The sequence below is a fragment of the Mustelus asterias genome, chromosome 13, assembly GCF_964213995.1.
Source record: "Mustelus asterias chromosome 13, sMusAst1.hap1.1, whole genome shotgun sequence".
In the NCBI taxonomy this organism is placed as follows: domain Eukaryota; kingdom Metazoa; phylum Chordata; class Chondrichthyes; order Carcharhiniformes; family Triakidae; genus Mustelus; species Mustelus asterias.
In genome coordinates, this window is record NC_135813.1 from 32,589,643 (window position 1) to 32,605,653 (window position 16,011).

Sequence of the window (16,011 nt, forward strand, 5' to 3'; positions counted from 1 at the left end):
TCCTGCTCACACTTGCTCCACTTGTCGACTTTATTTACCAGAACCAGATCCAGCACTTCCTCAGATGAATGCAAAATACTGCGGATGCTGGAATCTGAAACAAAAACAGAAAAATGCTGGAAAATCTCAGCAGGTCTGACAGCATCTGTGGGGAGAGAGTGGAGCCAACCTTTCAAGTCTAGCTGACTCTTCGTCAGAGCTCTGATGAAGGGTCATCTAGACTCGAACCGTTGGCCCAACACTTCCTCGTTGAGTTGGAACTGTGACCAAAACAATTCTCCTGTATACATTTCAGGAATTCCTCCCCTTTTTGCTCCATACACCATTACTTCCTGAGTTTATACTAGGATAATTGAAGTCCTCCATTATCACAGCTCTAAATTTCATGCAGCCTTCTGAAGTTTGGCTGCAATTGCGATATATGGCCAGCTTGCGATATATGGCCAGCAGCATTCCAGATCCTCTATTGTTCCCTAATTCAGACCAAGTTGATTGTGTCTTTAGATTCTGAAGTGTATCATCCCATTCTAATGCAGTAATAGTATATGCCATCAAAACTTCCCTCTCTTTCTTTTCTCTTCCCTATCTTTGCTGAGTATCTTCTAGTCTGGAATATTAAGTACCCGGTTCTCCCCTCGTTTGAGCCAAGTTTCCAATTATGCCACTATGTTGTAATCCTATCTGCCTGCAGCTTGCCAACCTTACTTACCATGCACTGAGCAGTTACACGCATGTAATCCAAACCCATCTTAGTGTAACTTGCATTTCACTACACACACTCCCGATAACTTATCTGATCCCTCTATTTCTGAAATACTCTGTATTCTGATACTGTTCATCACACACAGTCCTTTGCATACTCAGCTCACATCCTGACCCGTCCCCCTGTCAAATTAGTTTAAGCCCAAAGTACCAGTCAACTTCCTTGCAAGGAGAAAGGTCCCAGTCTGGAGGTGCAACCCATCAATGTTGTTCATGTCCTGCATATTCCAAAATTGATTCCAATGCTCCACAAGTCTAAAGCCCTGCCTTCTGCCCTATTTCTCCTGCCACACATTTACCTATCTTATCTTTTCATAGAATCATAGAACCCCTACAGTGCAGAAGGAGGCCATTTGGCCCACTGAGTCTGCACTGACAACAATCCCACCCAGGCCCTATCTCCATAACACCACATATTTACTGTACGAGTCTCCCTGACACTAAGGGGCAATTTAGTATGGCCACTCCACCTAACCCGCACATATTTGGACTGTGGAAGGAAACCGGAGCAACCAGAGGAAATCCATGCAGACACGGGGAGAACATGCGAACTCCACACAGACCGTGACCCAAGCAAGGAAGGGAACTCAGGTCCCTGGCGCTCTGAGGCAGTGGTGCTAACCACTGTGCCACAATGCCGCAACCTTTATGTCACAGCCTTGATGACCACGGGGTGTTAATCAAGGCGAATGATGGCATAATATCACACTGAGGAACCTAGAAGAGGCAGGCCCCAAACACCACCTCAGCTGGTATGGCAATGGAACCCATGCTGTCGGGACCTTTAAGTGCCAAACTCTTAATCATCTGAGCTAACGCTCCCTCTTTCTCTTATCTAACTGCTCCTACACTCATTGACACATGACACTGGGAGTAATGCAGAAGTTACCACCTAAGCAGTCATGTTCTTTAGGTTCCTCCTTAGCTCCTGAAAATCATTGTTTAGGATCATAATCCTGTTTATACCTTGATCATTGGTTCTAACATGGACCTTGAATTCAGGCTGTTCCCTATGTTCTGTGCCCTTTATTAAAGTCCTTTACTCTGGCACCAAGGCTGCAACTCATCATGGGAAAATGCCTGTCTATCTCTCCTGACTATTATACAGGAAGGATGTAAATAAGGTTGAAAGAGTGCAGAGAAGGTTCACAAGGATGTTGCCGGGACTTGAGAAGATGAGTTACAGAGAGAGAGTGAATAGGTTGAGACTTTATTCCCTGGAGCGTAGAAGAATGAGGGGAGATTTGATAGAGGTGTACAAGATTTTGATGGGTATAGATAGAGTGAATGCAAGCAGGCTTTTTCCACTGAGGTGAGGGGAGAAGAAAACCAGAGGGCATGGGTTAAGGGTGAAAGGAGAAAAGTTGAAAGGGAATATTAGGGGGGGCTTCTTCACGTAGAGAGTGGTGGGAGTGTGGAACGAGCTACCGGATAAAGTGATAAATGCAGGGTCACTTTTAACATTTAAGAAAAACTTGGACGGGTTCATGGATGAGAGGGGTGTGGAGGGATATGGTCCAAGTGCAGGTCAGTGGGACTAGGCAAAAAATGGTTCGGCACAGACAAGAAGGGCCAAAAGGCCTGTTTCTGAGCTGTAATTTTCTATGGTTCTATTGTCTCCCCTATGGCCACTGTATTCTTATGCTTACAAATGTAATTTCTTTCTCTTTTTTATGTCGCTCTATGCATCTCTTTGCCCAACACTGCTTAGGATGTGCTCTCAACTACAGTTCCCTCAGCACTGAGGGGGAAAGAGGGGCAAGGAGGGGGGCAAGAAGGAGGTGAGGGGGCAAGGAGCAGGCAAAGGTGAAAGGACGGGGCAAAGAGGGTTCGAGGAGGCATACCTCTGTGGTTTCCTGCACTCTCTGGCTTTTCCTACTCTGCAAGATGGCCTCCCACATGCTGTTGTACTGTACTATCTTTAGCTGAGGGGGTGATCATCTCCTGGAACATGCATTCTGAGAAATTCTCAGCCTTCTGTGTGCTCTCCAGCTGTTGCTGAATCTTGGAGATCCTTTAAGCTTGAGATCCAGCGATTGGAGGCACATGATGTACTCATGGTTATCAAGGGCACCTGAACCATTGTACAAGGTACAGATTGTCCCATTATTTTGCTTAAAATTCCATCGATTCATAATTTTCTTTTGGAATAGTAGACCCGTCTACTTTAGATTTCCTGATGCCAATGGTGAAAACAATCTCTTTACAGACCTGAGGGAGTGTGTCCTTTTGCTGCTGAAGGTGTTCCTCAGTGTGCCGATCAATCAGTATTGGCATCATGAGGCTGGAGGTTGTAGATAGCTTCACATGTCTAAGCTCCGAAGTTACTGGCCATCTATCAGTTGAGGTGGAAATCAATACGCACAATGCAAAAGCTGCAGCTGTTGTATCCAAGCTGAGACAGAGAACATGGAACAATAGTAACCTGACTGAGAACATCAAACTGTGAATCTATCAAGTCTATGTCCTCAGTTCACCCCTCTACAGTGGTGAGATCAGGGCAATATATACTAGGCCGGAGAAACTGTTGAACAGTTTACACCTTTTCTGTCTCAGGTGTAGTCTCTGCATCTCTTGGTGGAACAAGTCCACCAACTCAGAGGTCCTTGCGCAGACTAATTCCATTAGCCTACACTGATTATTACGCCAACAATGTCTATAATGGTCTTGCCACGTTCATCAGATGAATATAGTCTCCAAGGCCCTCTGTACAGTGAACTGGCCACTGGGTCATGACTGGCTGGATATCCATACCTCACTACACTTACAAGCACAATATGAAAATGGAAGACTGAGACATTGATTGAGGCAGATAACTGGGAGAATATTGCCGAAAGCCGAGGCATCTGGAAGCTGATTTTTTTTTGCAAGGGCATCAAAAGACACAAGGAGAAGTAGAAAGCTCAACTAACCAAGAAAAGGGCCCAGAGATAATAGAGACCAGTGAACACTGCATCACCTCAGCCTATGGATCTCCCCTCCAGGATGTTGCCTGGTATGGAGGGGAGATCCTATGAGGAGAGGCTGAGGGATTTGGGATTGTTTTCGCTGGAAAGGCGGCGGCTAAGAGGGGATCTTATTGAAACATATAAGATGATTAGAGGTTTAGATAGGGTGGATAGTGATAGCCTTTTTCCTCTGATGGAGAAATCCAGCACGAGGGGGCATGGCTTTAAATTGAGGGGGGGTAGTTATAGAACCGATGTCAGGGGTAGGTTCTTTACCCAGAGGGTGGTGAGGGATTGGAATGCCCTGCCAGCATCAGTAGTAAATGCGCCTAGTTTGGGGGCGTTTAAGAGATCCGTAGATAGGTTCATGGACGAAAAGAAATTGGTTTAGGTTGGAGGGTCACAGTTTTTTTTTTTAACTGGTCGGTGCAACATCGTGGGCCGAAGGGCCTGTTCTGCGCTGTAATGTTCTATGTTCTATGTTCTATGTTCTACTGCTTTCATCTACAGCAAATGCAACAGAGTGCCAAAGTAGGACTCCTGAGCCACATCAAGGTGGCACAGTAGCAAGGTGGTTAGCACTGCTGCCTCACACTGCCAGAGACCCAGATTCAATTCTGGCCTTGGGTGACTGTCTGTGTGGAGTTTGCATGTTCTCCCCGTGTCTGCGTGGGTTTCCTCTGGGTGCTCCGGTTTCCTCCCACAGTCCAAAGATGTTCAGGTTAGGTGGATTGACCATGCTAAATTGCCCGTTAGTGTCCCAAGATGTGTAGGTTAGGGGGATTAGCGGGGTAAATACATGGGATTATGGGGATAGGGCCTAGGAAAGATAAAAAGGTGTGTCGGTGCAGTTTGATGGATCAAATGGCCTTCTTCTGCACTGTAGGGATTCTATGATGAGGCGACATTTAACACAAGAGTCAACCACCAAGATGGAAACCATTATCTCACAAAAGTTTCAAGGTATTCAGATCAACAACATCCTCTCCTGGTCCCTACATGCTGCCGCTATTGTTAAGAAAACCCACCAATGCCTCTACTTTCTCAGGACGCTGAGAAAATTCGATATGTCCACTATGACTCTCACCAATTTTTACAGATGCACCATAGAAAGCAGCCTATCCAAATGTATCACAGCTTGGCATGTCTCCTGTTCTGACCAAGACCGCAAGATGTTACAAAGTGTTGTCCCAGTCCAAAGCCCAGTCCATCACGCAAGCCAGCCTCCCATCCATTGACTCCAGCTACACTTCCCGCTGCCTCAAAAAAGCCGTCAGCACAATCAAGGACCCCATGCACCCCGGACATACTCTCTTCCACCTTCTTCCGTCAGGAAAAAGATACAAAAGTCTGAAAATATGTACCAATGGACTCAAAAACAGCTTCTTCCCTGCTGCCATCAGACTTTTTAATAGTCCTATCATATATTAAGTTGATCTTTCTCTTCATCCTATCAGGAACTGCAAACATTATATTCTGCACCCTTTCCTTTTCTTCTCCCCTATGCACTCTACGAACAGTATGTTTTGTCTGCAAGGCACACAAGAAACAATACTTTTCACAATATCCTAATACACGTGACAATAATACATCAAATCAAATCAGAAGCCTGCCAGAGACAGAAATCTGTTATAAATGCAAAATCTGAATGCTGGAAATCTGAAATAAAAACAGAAAATGTGAGAAAAACTCAGCAGGTCTCGCTGCATCTGTGGAGAAAGAGAAAAGAGTTAATGTTTCAAGTCCATTTAATGCTTCTGGAAAACACTTATCAAAGAATCATAGAATCCTGACACTGCAGAAGGAGGCCATTCGGCCCATCGAGTCTGCACTGGCCACAATCCCAACCAGGCCCGTAACTCCACCTATTTACCTTGCTAGTTCCCTGAACTAAGGGATAATTTAGCATGGCCAATCAACCTAACCCACACATCTTCAGACAGTGGGAGGAAACCAGAGAACCCGAAGGAAACCCACACAGACACAGGGAGAATGTGCAAACTCACAGACAGTCACCCGAGGCCAGAATTTAACCCAGGTCCCTGGAGCTGTGAGGCAGCAGTACGAACCACTGTGCCGCCCTTATACTTATTATTTAATTAGTTCCGTACAATTAATTTTTATTTGATGCGAATTGGCTCCCTTTAATGTTGATATCTTGTGGTTAATTAATTCTAATGTTATCCCCTTAGATCTATTTAATTACTCTTGATTATACTTACTATTTCCCCTCAGTTTAAATTGCTTAGCACTTACTTCCCCGACTGCACCAAATATTCACTTTTACCAAATTCCTGCTGTCACATTGATAAGCAAACCACAGACTCTGCTCCAGGAGACATTTGTCTAATATATATCTTTTAGAAAGGCATTAGATGCACAGCTACAATAATTATCCCTCAGCCAGTGATTCAGCTGGTTGTTAATTGTCACCAACTTGTAGTTTTAAAGTAAAAAAATGAGATAAAATTTCAGCTTGGTAACAACACACTCGTGACACTATTCACCTATTACTAATGAATATTCACTCATTACAAAGTCCTACTGACATTCAGTTTAACAGATGCATCCAGCCCTGTGCACTGAGCTCTGATGCTTACTGATTAGGATTTTACACGCTAAGCTGTAACAATTGTGATTATTTTGGGGACATACTCCAAAAGAGTATATCACCAAAATGATATGACACTATTTATTAATATCACAAGTAGGCTTACATTAATCCTGCAATTAAGTTACTATGAAAATCCCCTAATCGCCACACTCCAGCGCCTGTTCGGGTACACTGAGGGAAAATTTAGCACGGCCAGCGCACCTGACCAGCAAATCTTTCAGACAGTGGGAGGAAACCAGAGCACCTGGAGGAAACCCACACAGGCCTGGGGAGAACGTGCAGACTCCACACAGACAGTGACCGAAGCCAGGAATCAAACCCAGGCCCCTGGCGCTGCGAGACAGCAGTGCTAACCACTGTGCCACCGTGCCACCGCATTGTTGCCAAATGATAATCTATGGGTGTGTGTGAGATTAAGGGCATCACTGCCTTTAGAAAATGTTGGCAAACTTGTTTTTTTGCACCTGACGCAATAACCTGAATTGGACTGAAAAACATTATTGAAGTACAGACATGTAATTGTTCATTTAAGTATATTGTCCTAATAAAGGAAAATGCTCCTTATTCCTTCTGCCTCCCAAAATGATGATATTTTGTAAATAAAAATAGGCTTATCTGACTGATGTATCTGATTTTCTGATATTCACTGATTAGTATTCCACTTCATTCATCAGCATTCTGCCATTCAGTATAGTACTGGGAAAAAGTTAATGCTATTAATTATTTTATTTCATTTAATTGACTGGTACTAATATGGATGAATTGGCTTCCCATCTTAGTTCTAAGTGTATGGTTTAATTTAAATACAGGGTTGAAAAGAGATTCCCTTTGCCCAAGCTAAATGATATGAGAATGAAAGAAACAATAGGCTAATTACTTGTAAAATAGGCTTTCTGTCCTTCCAAATTTTTTTATTGGATTTGATTTACTATTGTCTCATGTATTGGGATACAATGAAAAATGTTGTTTCTTGAGCACTATACAGACAAAACATAACATTCATAGAGCACATAAGGAAGTAGGAAAGATGTGGAGTTGCCGACGTTGGACTGGGGTAGGCACAGTAAGAAGTCTCACAACACCAGATTAAAGTCTAACAGGTTTATTTGGTAGCATGAGCTTTTGGAGCACTGCCCCTTCATCAGGTGAGTGCAGGATTTGTTTCACAAACAGGGCATATACAGACACAAACTCAACTACAAGATAATGGTTGGAATGCAAGTCTTAACAGGTAATAAAGTCTTTACAGGTGCAGACAATGTGAGTGGAGAGAGGATTAAGCACAGGTTAAAGAGGTGTGAATTGTCTCCAGCCAAACAGTTAGCGAGATTTTGCAAGCCCAGGCAAGTCGTGGGGGTTACAGATAGTGTGACATGAACCCAAGATCCCGGTTGAGGCCATCCTCATGTGTGCAGAACTTGACTATCAGGAAAGGAGAGGTTGCAGAAATATAAGGTTACAGTCATAGCTAGGGTGCAGAGAAAGATCAACTTAATATAAGGTAGGTCCATTCAAAAGTCTGATGGCAGCAGGGCAGAAGCTGTTCTTGAATTGGTTGGTACATGACCTCAGACTTTTGTATCTTTTTCCCAATGGAAGAAGGTGGAAGAGAGTATGCCCAGGGTGTGTGGAGTCCTTGATTATGCTGACTACTTTTCTGAGGCAGTGGGAAATGTAGACAGATTCAATGGATGGGAGGCTGGTTTGCGTGATGGACTGGGCTACATTCACAACCCTTTGAAATATCTTGCAGTCTTGGTCAGAGCAGGAGCCACACCAAGCTGTGATACATTATGGGGGACTGGGAGAGTAAAGTTGTTTCTGAGTGCGCTGTGTGAAAAAGAAAACTTTTAAAATGGAAAGCAACCATCATTTTTTTTTCTTCTTTTTATGTAATTCCCTCCCTAATGGCATTGTTGGTCAACCCATAGCACAATGGACTGCAGCGATTCAGGAAGGCAGCTCACCATCACCTTCTCAAGGGCAATTAGGGATGGGCAATAAAAATGCTTGCCAGCCAGCGAAGCCCATGTCCCACGAATGAATAATAAGAAAGGAAATTTCCCCTCGGTGGACGTTCCGAGGTTGGGAGCATTTCCCGCTGTGCGGAGCGTATTATGGGACATATTGAGATCGGGCGTTGTTTACAATGTCATTACGATGGTTTCAGGTAATATGACACGCAGGTGGATCAGAAAGTCAAGAACCTACCCGTGCTATTTAAGTATCAAAAGGCAATTCAACTAATTAACGACCCATCTCACTGCAATAATATGGTCAGAAGGCAATAATGTGTCTTTGGGATGAGGTTTGCGGCTAGTGAGGAATCAATTTTTTTAAGCGTAAGTTTGAAAACTGAGGCCGGGACCAGACCTCTTAACCTTGCAGTTCCAATTCCTATTCTACTGAGTGTGCAGAGGAACCTTTTGGATACTTTCCCATGAGTCGAACTCCCCTCTGATTCAGGGAGCTCTTTTAATGGAATATTTTCCTGTCCATTACCTTGGTGTGTGGGGTGAAAAGTGACTGAGACAGTTGAGACTTTGTGGTCTCAACTGGAGGCACAATCTCCAGTGAGGAGGAGAGAGGAAATAAGAGGAGGAGGGGTAGGGTGAGAGGAGGAAGTGTGGAACAGAAGGAGGATTGAGATGCTGTTATTTCTCAGGAAAAGAGCAGCAGATTCCAATGGTCAGGAAGAGCCCAGAAACTGTGAGACAGCACGGTGGCACAGTGGTTAGCACTGCGGCCCCACAGCGCCAGGGATCCGGATTCAATTCCTGCTTGGGTCACTGACTGTGAAGAGTCTGCACCTTCTCCCCATGTCTGCGTGAGTTTCCTTCGGGTGCTCCGGTTTCCTTCCACAGTCTGAAAGACTTGCTGGTTAGGTGCATTGGCCACGCTAAATTCTTCCTCAGTGTACCCAAACAGGTGCCGGAGTGTGGCGACTCAGGGATTTTCACAGTAACTTAATTGCGGTGTTAATGCAAGCCTACTTGTGACATTAATAATAAATAAACTCTCAGTGGAGCCGCTGATGAGTTTATGCTACCCCAGGGATGTACAGGCAGTGGTAGCAGTAACTGAGAGAGGTTCAGGCTTTCAAAGGTGACTATGACATCCAACTGCCTTGGCGACCACAGAATACTTGTCGCATTGAAGTAACATTGACATGGAACTTCTTCACAACAGGCACATTCCAGACAGGGATAACCTGCTGCACACCATCTACTCTGTCTAATCCTGTTAGAATTTTATATGTTTCTGTGAGATCCCCTCTCATTCTTCTAAACTCCAGTGAATATAGTCCTAACCGACTTAGTTTCCCCTCATATGACAGACCTGCCACCCCAGGAATCCGCCTGGTAAACCTTCACTGTACTCCCTCTATAGCAAGGACATCTTTCCTCAATTAAGGACACCAAAACTGCACACAATACTCCAGGTATGGCCTCACCAAAACCCTATACAATTGCAGCAAAACATTCCTCTCCCGACAGTCAAATCCTCTCCCTATGAAGGCCAACATATTATTTGCCTGCTGTATCTGCATGCTTACTGTCAGCGACTGATGCACAAGATCTCAAAAGTCTCGCTGAGCATCCATCTCTCTCAATTTACATCTATTCAATAGTCGGTCTTCCTATTATTGCTACCAAAGTAGATAACCTCACATTTATCCACATTATACTGCATCTGCCATGCACATGCCCACACACTCAGCCTGTACAAATCACGCTGAAGCATCTCTGCATCCTCCTCACAGCTTAAATTCCCACTCAACTTTATATCATCTGCAAATTTGGAGATAATACATTCAGTTCCCTCTTCAAAATCATTAATATATAATGTGAACAGTTTGGGTCCTAGCACAGATCCCTGTGGAACCCCACCAGTCACTGGCTGCCAATCAGAAATAGACCCATTTATGCCAACTCTTTGCTTCCTATCTGCTAACCAGCTTTCTATCTATCTCAGGACATTATCTGCAATTCCACGTGCTTTAACTTGACATAGTAGTCTGTTATGTGAGACCTTGTCAAAAGCCTTCTGAAAGTCTAAATAAACCACATCCACTGGTTCTCCTCAGTCAACTCTACTAGTTATATCCTCAAAGAATTCCAGTAGATTCATCAAGCATAATTTCCCCTTTGTAAATCCATGCAGACTTTGTCTGATTATACCACTACCTTCCAAATGCCGAATTATGAAATCCTTGATATTGGACTCCAGCAACTTCCCCAGTACCGATGTTAGGCTCACTGGTCTATAGTTCCCTGTTTTCTCTTTATCTCCCTTTTTGAACAGTGGGTTTACATTAGCTACCCTCCAATCTGGAGGAATCACACCAGAGTCTAAAGAACTTTGGAAAATAACCACCAATGGATCTACTATTCCCAGAGCCACTTCCTTAAGTACTTTGGGATGAAGATTATGAGGACCTGGAGATTTATCCACCTCCAATCCCATCAATTTCCCCAAAACCATTTCTCTACTAATGCTGATTTCCTTCAGCTCCTCACTAAAACATGTTTCTCTCAACATATTTCTCTCGGCTTGGATCACTGCCTGTGCGGAGTCTTCATGTTTTCCCTGTATCTGCTGAGTTTCCTCCGGGTACTCCAGTTTCCTTCCAAATTGCTGGTTAGCTGCATTGGCTATGTTAAATTCTCCCTCATTGTATCCAAACAGGCCCTGAGTACGGTGACTAGGAGATTTTCACAGTAACTTCACTGCAGTGTTAATGTAAGCCTACTTGTGACACTAATGAATAAACTTAAAAACTTAAAATAAAAAGTTTCAAAATTCTTTGGATTCTGGTGTAGTTACTCCAGATTGGAGGGTAGCTCATGTAAACCCACTATTCAAAAAGGTAGAGAGAAAACAGGGAACTATAGACCAGTGAGCCTAATGTCAGTACTGGGGAAGTTGCTCGAGTTTATTATCAAGGATTTCACTAACTTCCAGGTATGGATCTCACTGTCAGTCTTCGACAGTAAGAAGTTTAACAACACCAGGTGAAAGTCCAACAGGTGTATTTGGTAGCAAAAGCCACACAAGCTTTCGGAGCTCCAAGCCCCTTCTTCAGGTGAGTGGGAATTCTGTTCACAAACAGGGTATATAAAGACACAGACTCAATTTACATGAATAATGGTTGGAATGCGAATACTTACAACTAATCAAGTCTTTAAGATACAAACAACATGAGTGTTTCTATTAGAATAGAAAAACAACGAAAGCTTGTGTGGCTTTTGCTACCAAATCAACCTGTTGGACTTTAACCTAGTGTTGTTAAACTTCTTACTGTGTTTACCCCAGTCCAACGCCGGCATCTCCACATCTAGACTTCGACAGCCCAGGGTTTTTATTGATTTGTTTTCCTTAATATTCATCATCAGAAAAATCAACATCAAAATTCAAACCAGAATCCCATTCCTTTGTCTGGTTTTGAGTTTCTGAAAGATGTAAAGTACTGAATCCATTCTTTATTTAAAGCATTACCGTCCTTTTAATGGCTTAAAATTAGTCTGATGAAATGTTCACCTCTGAAACATAAACTTTCCTTTAGACTTTAAAAATATTGATCGGCCAACTGAGAGTTTTCCATCATTTTCTGTTTTTGCCTAAACTTTAGTAACACATTACAAGAACAGAAAATACTGAAAAATCTCAGCAGGTCTGACAGCATCTGTGGGGAGAGAATAGAGCCAACGTTTTGAGTTCAGCTCCCCTTCTTGCCCCCCTCTACCCCCCCCCCTCCCCCTTTAGGGCAACTGCCATAATCCCTAGGCAGCCCCTTACCCACCTGTACCTCTGTTCTACCATTCGCACATTCTCATCACTTCATGGACACTTTGCGCACCTTCTCAGCCTTCTTTATCCTCATTTACATTCCCTTTGTCCCTTTCCAACCCCCACCCTCATTGTATAAATCTCTGCTGACTCTCTTTGCTCTCAGCTCTGACAAAGGGTCATCCAGACTTGAAATGTTGGCTCTATTCTCTCCACTTGGTATTCACCACTCTCTATACCACTCTCTATTCACCACTCTCTCCACCACTCTCTATTCTCTCCCCACAGATGCTGTCAGACCTGCTGAGATTTTCCAGCATTTTCTGTTTTTGTTTCAGATTCCAGCATCCACAGTATTTTGCTTTTACTTTAGTGATATGGTTTTTGGTTTCAGAGCTCTTTGAAGGGCTCCGATATTCTTGTCTCCAACAAGGTTGATTACACTTGTCAATAGAAATACTTTGTTGATAGGGTTTACTTAACAAGAGTGATTAGGTTAAGGAATGCTCTGATCAACACTGGGTGTTTCCACTGAGGCTTCTTACTTTACAATGAGTAAGGTGAGAAATCCATAAAAGAAGCAGCATCTTGGGGCAGGTTGGTCGCAGAGTGAATGGGTGGAATGCGTGCCTCATTCAAAGTCAATGAGTGTAAAATCAATAGGTGGAATTTCCCACTATACATAGTCAATCATTGGAATCTTCCCTTCCATTCATAGTCAATGAGCAGAATGTGCCTTAAAGTAGCAAGTTAGTGGAGCCTGAGCCTTAATGCACCCCGCCACAATGTTACCTACCTACCTCCACTAGAATCCATCATTATATTCCCAGGGTGGGGTTATCAGTTGCATGTCTGTCTCTGTTGCTGCCATCAATGTTACTTAATGATGATTATCTATCCAGAAGTCCACTTTCTTCAGATGGAACTGGTCTTTCCAGTTTTATATTCATCCTTCCTCTTTCATTAACTACTTCTACTTTGTGGCCTGACTAAATGTGGCCTGAACTGACCCATTGAGGAAAATCCGATCTCAATGAAAATGGAGACTGAGATTTGATGAGGATCATTAGAATGGACATTTAACACATCATTATCATAGGTACATGCACACATTTCCTCAACAACCACATCTCAATGGTCATTACTTATTCCCCTACCATCTGAATGAGAATTTTACTTCACAGGCTGCAAGGAAATGAACTGAAATATAGTTGCCAAGACAGAAAAATGCTGGAAAATCTCAGCAGGTCTGACAGCATCTGTGGAGAGAGAGTAGAGCCAACGTTTCGAGTCCGGATTATCCAGATGTTGATGTGGAGATAAATAAACCTATTGGACTTTAACCTGGTGTTGTGAGACTTCTTACTGTGCTTATCCAGGTGTTGTCAGACTTGCTGAGATTTTCCAACATTTTTCTGTTTTTGTTTCAGATTCCAGCATCCGCAGTATTTTGCATTTATCTGAAGTGTAGCTACTAGACAATAGCTGATATCATTAAAACAATTGTAACTTTTACAGCATATTTCTAATACTTGATACAAATCAACCATGAAGCAAAAATAATACATGAGAAAGGTCCAAGGAATTGAAAGGCCTTACAGTAACATTATTAAGAGACTGATTCATATTTTTACCAGTCAGTGGATGGAATCTTTACTTTCATAGTCAATAAGTCGAATATGCCTTAAAGTCACAAGTTAGTGGAGCCTGAACCTTCACCCATCCTTCATTTAGTGTTCAGTTCCTGCCAGTTTATATACAGTACTTCACCTATCTCCACTATATCTCATTCTAATCCCAGGGTAGGATTATCAGGTACAAAATGAAATCATGAATGTAACGTCAATGTTTATCATTTTTGATTTAAAAAATGTTCACCAGAAGAAATCATTGTGGTTACATTTACACATTTTTTTTCTTTAATTTTTTGTAATATACAAATCTTTGAAAAGAAATTTTCAGCATAGTTCCTGAAGGCAAATGACATGTGTTGAATTATCCGTAACATACATGTTCACTTCTTTTCATGTCAGAATTTTCTGCACAGATATTATCTTCACCAGTCAACTCGTTTCAAAGAAAAGTTTAAAGATTAAGTTTATTTATTATTGTCACAAGTAGGCTTACATTAACACTGCAATGAAGTTACTGTGAAAATGTACCTTGCTTAAAATCTTAGAACAGTGTCTTTGCTTTTGCCCCTACACAAAGTATGAATGTGTAGATTAGAAATGGCCCCAATTGCATTACTTTGATTCTGAAATCTATTGTATGATTCCCGTAACATCTCCAGTCTAATTGGGTAAAACCAAATACACAGACCAGAGATTTGACAGACTAAAAATATAATTACACAATTAATTGTACTTCTATTGGTAGATTGGCAGTTTGATGGTGAGCAAGATTAGAGAAATGAGATTAAATGAGATTAGGGAAATGAGATGTGCAGAATGGAAGAATGGAGTTCTGAGTAGTTGGGTCAAACTCAGGTGAGCAGCATTGGAAAATTCAAGGTAGAATCTTAGCAGCACTTGGTAACCAGTTTGAAATGGTTGATGATTCAGTGGTAGCAGCGGACATCTTTCGGGATGAAGTGGATATCAAGCATGAAGCTTTGTTCAGAGTCAAAGATGATACCAAGTTTGTGTGCGATTGGATTGAGTTTAACAGGCATCTAGGATGGGGGATGGGTTTGAGACCAAACAGGTGGTTTTGATCTTGCCAATGTTGAGCTGCAAGAAACTCTGCCTCGTGTATGACTCGAAAACACATACGAAATGCAATAAATTAGGCAAATATTTGGCTACAAGACAATCAGGATTTACAACATGCAGTTCATTTAAGCCCTTATCAACTCTACTCAATATTTAGACTAGTTTCTTAGCTTGACTACGGAACAAGTTCAGAGATCTAGCACAGTGAATTGTACAGTCCAATATTTTCATGCTCTTTTGGTTGGTCTTAACTCATAAAAGGTATTAAAGAACTGCAAGTCCTTTGCTTACTGTCTCTTATTTTGCTTAACATCTGCCAGTTAGTATGCTTCATTGGGAAGATATACACAAAATATTATTGAAGCTCTTTACCCTGGACATAAATTAGAAACCAGTACGTAACTACCTGAAGAAGGAAGATATGCCTTCCAAATGAAAATTCGATAGAATAACATTTTGTAACTTTAGGACAACATCCATATTGATGAAAACCAGTTTGTTCATTTTATTAATAATAATAAACAGCAAAAGCAGATTTGAATCTGGCTTCAGACTGATGATTTTTGTATGTATCCTACATATATACACTCAGACCAGTTGTTACAATTTTAGTCTTTGAAAGATTGTTGATGTTTTCACGATCTAATCAATCAGAGAGATCCAGTCCTCTGAATACAGGACCATACTAACCTATTTACAGGATAGAGCCAACATGACTCCTTTAACACAGAGGAAATCTATAGTTTTAAATGCCACTTTCAGAAAAAAACTACTATATTAAAAATTCAGTTTGTAAGCCTACCAGTGGCTGTGGATTGGGCTTTTCAACCACAGAGGGTCGATGCAAATCCCATTCTCACTCAATAGTCACACACGCACTTTTTCCAGCAAAATAGTCAAAAATAAGAACCAGGTCAGGTTTGGTCTTCCTCTGCTCAGGATCCCTAAGGCACAATGTGATCATTGCAATGCCAGCTGTGGTTACTTAACTCACATCTCGGACCTTCCTGGTCTGCTGGCCCAGTCATTCTGTGAGGTCTAATATCCAGCACCTGGAGATACACTTGCAACAAGACAGATTTAATATTTCATATTGCTGCAAACTCTGCCTGGGTTTATTCACCTGATGGAGTCAATGTTACTGTGGCATGCATCTTATTTCAGTACTTAATGTTTAAAGTTT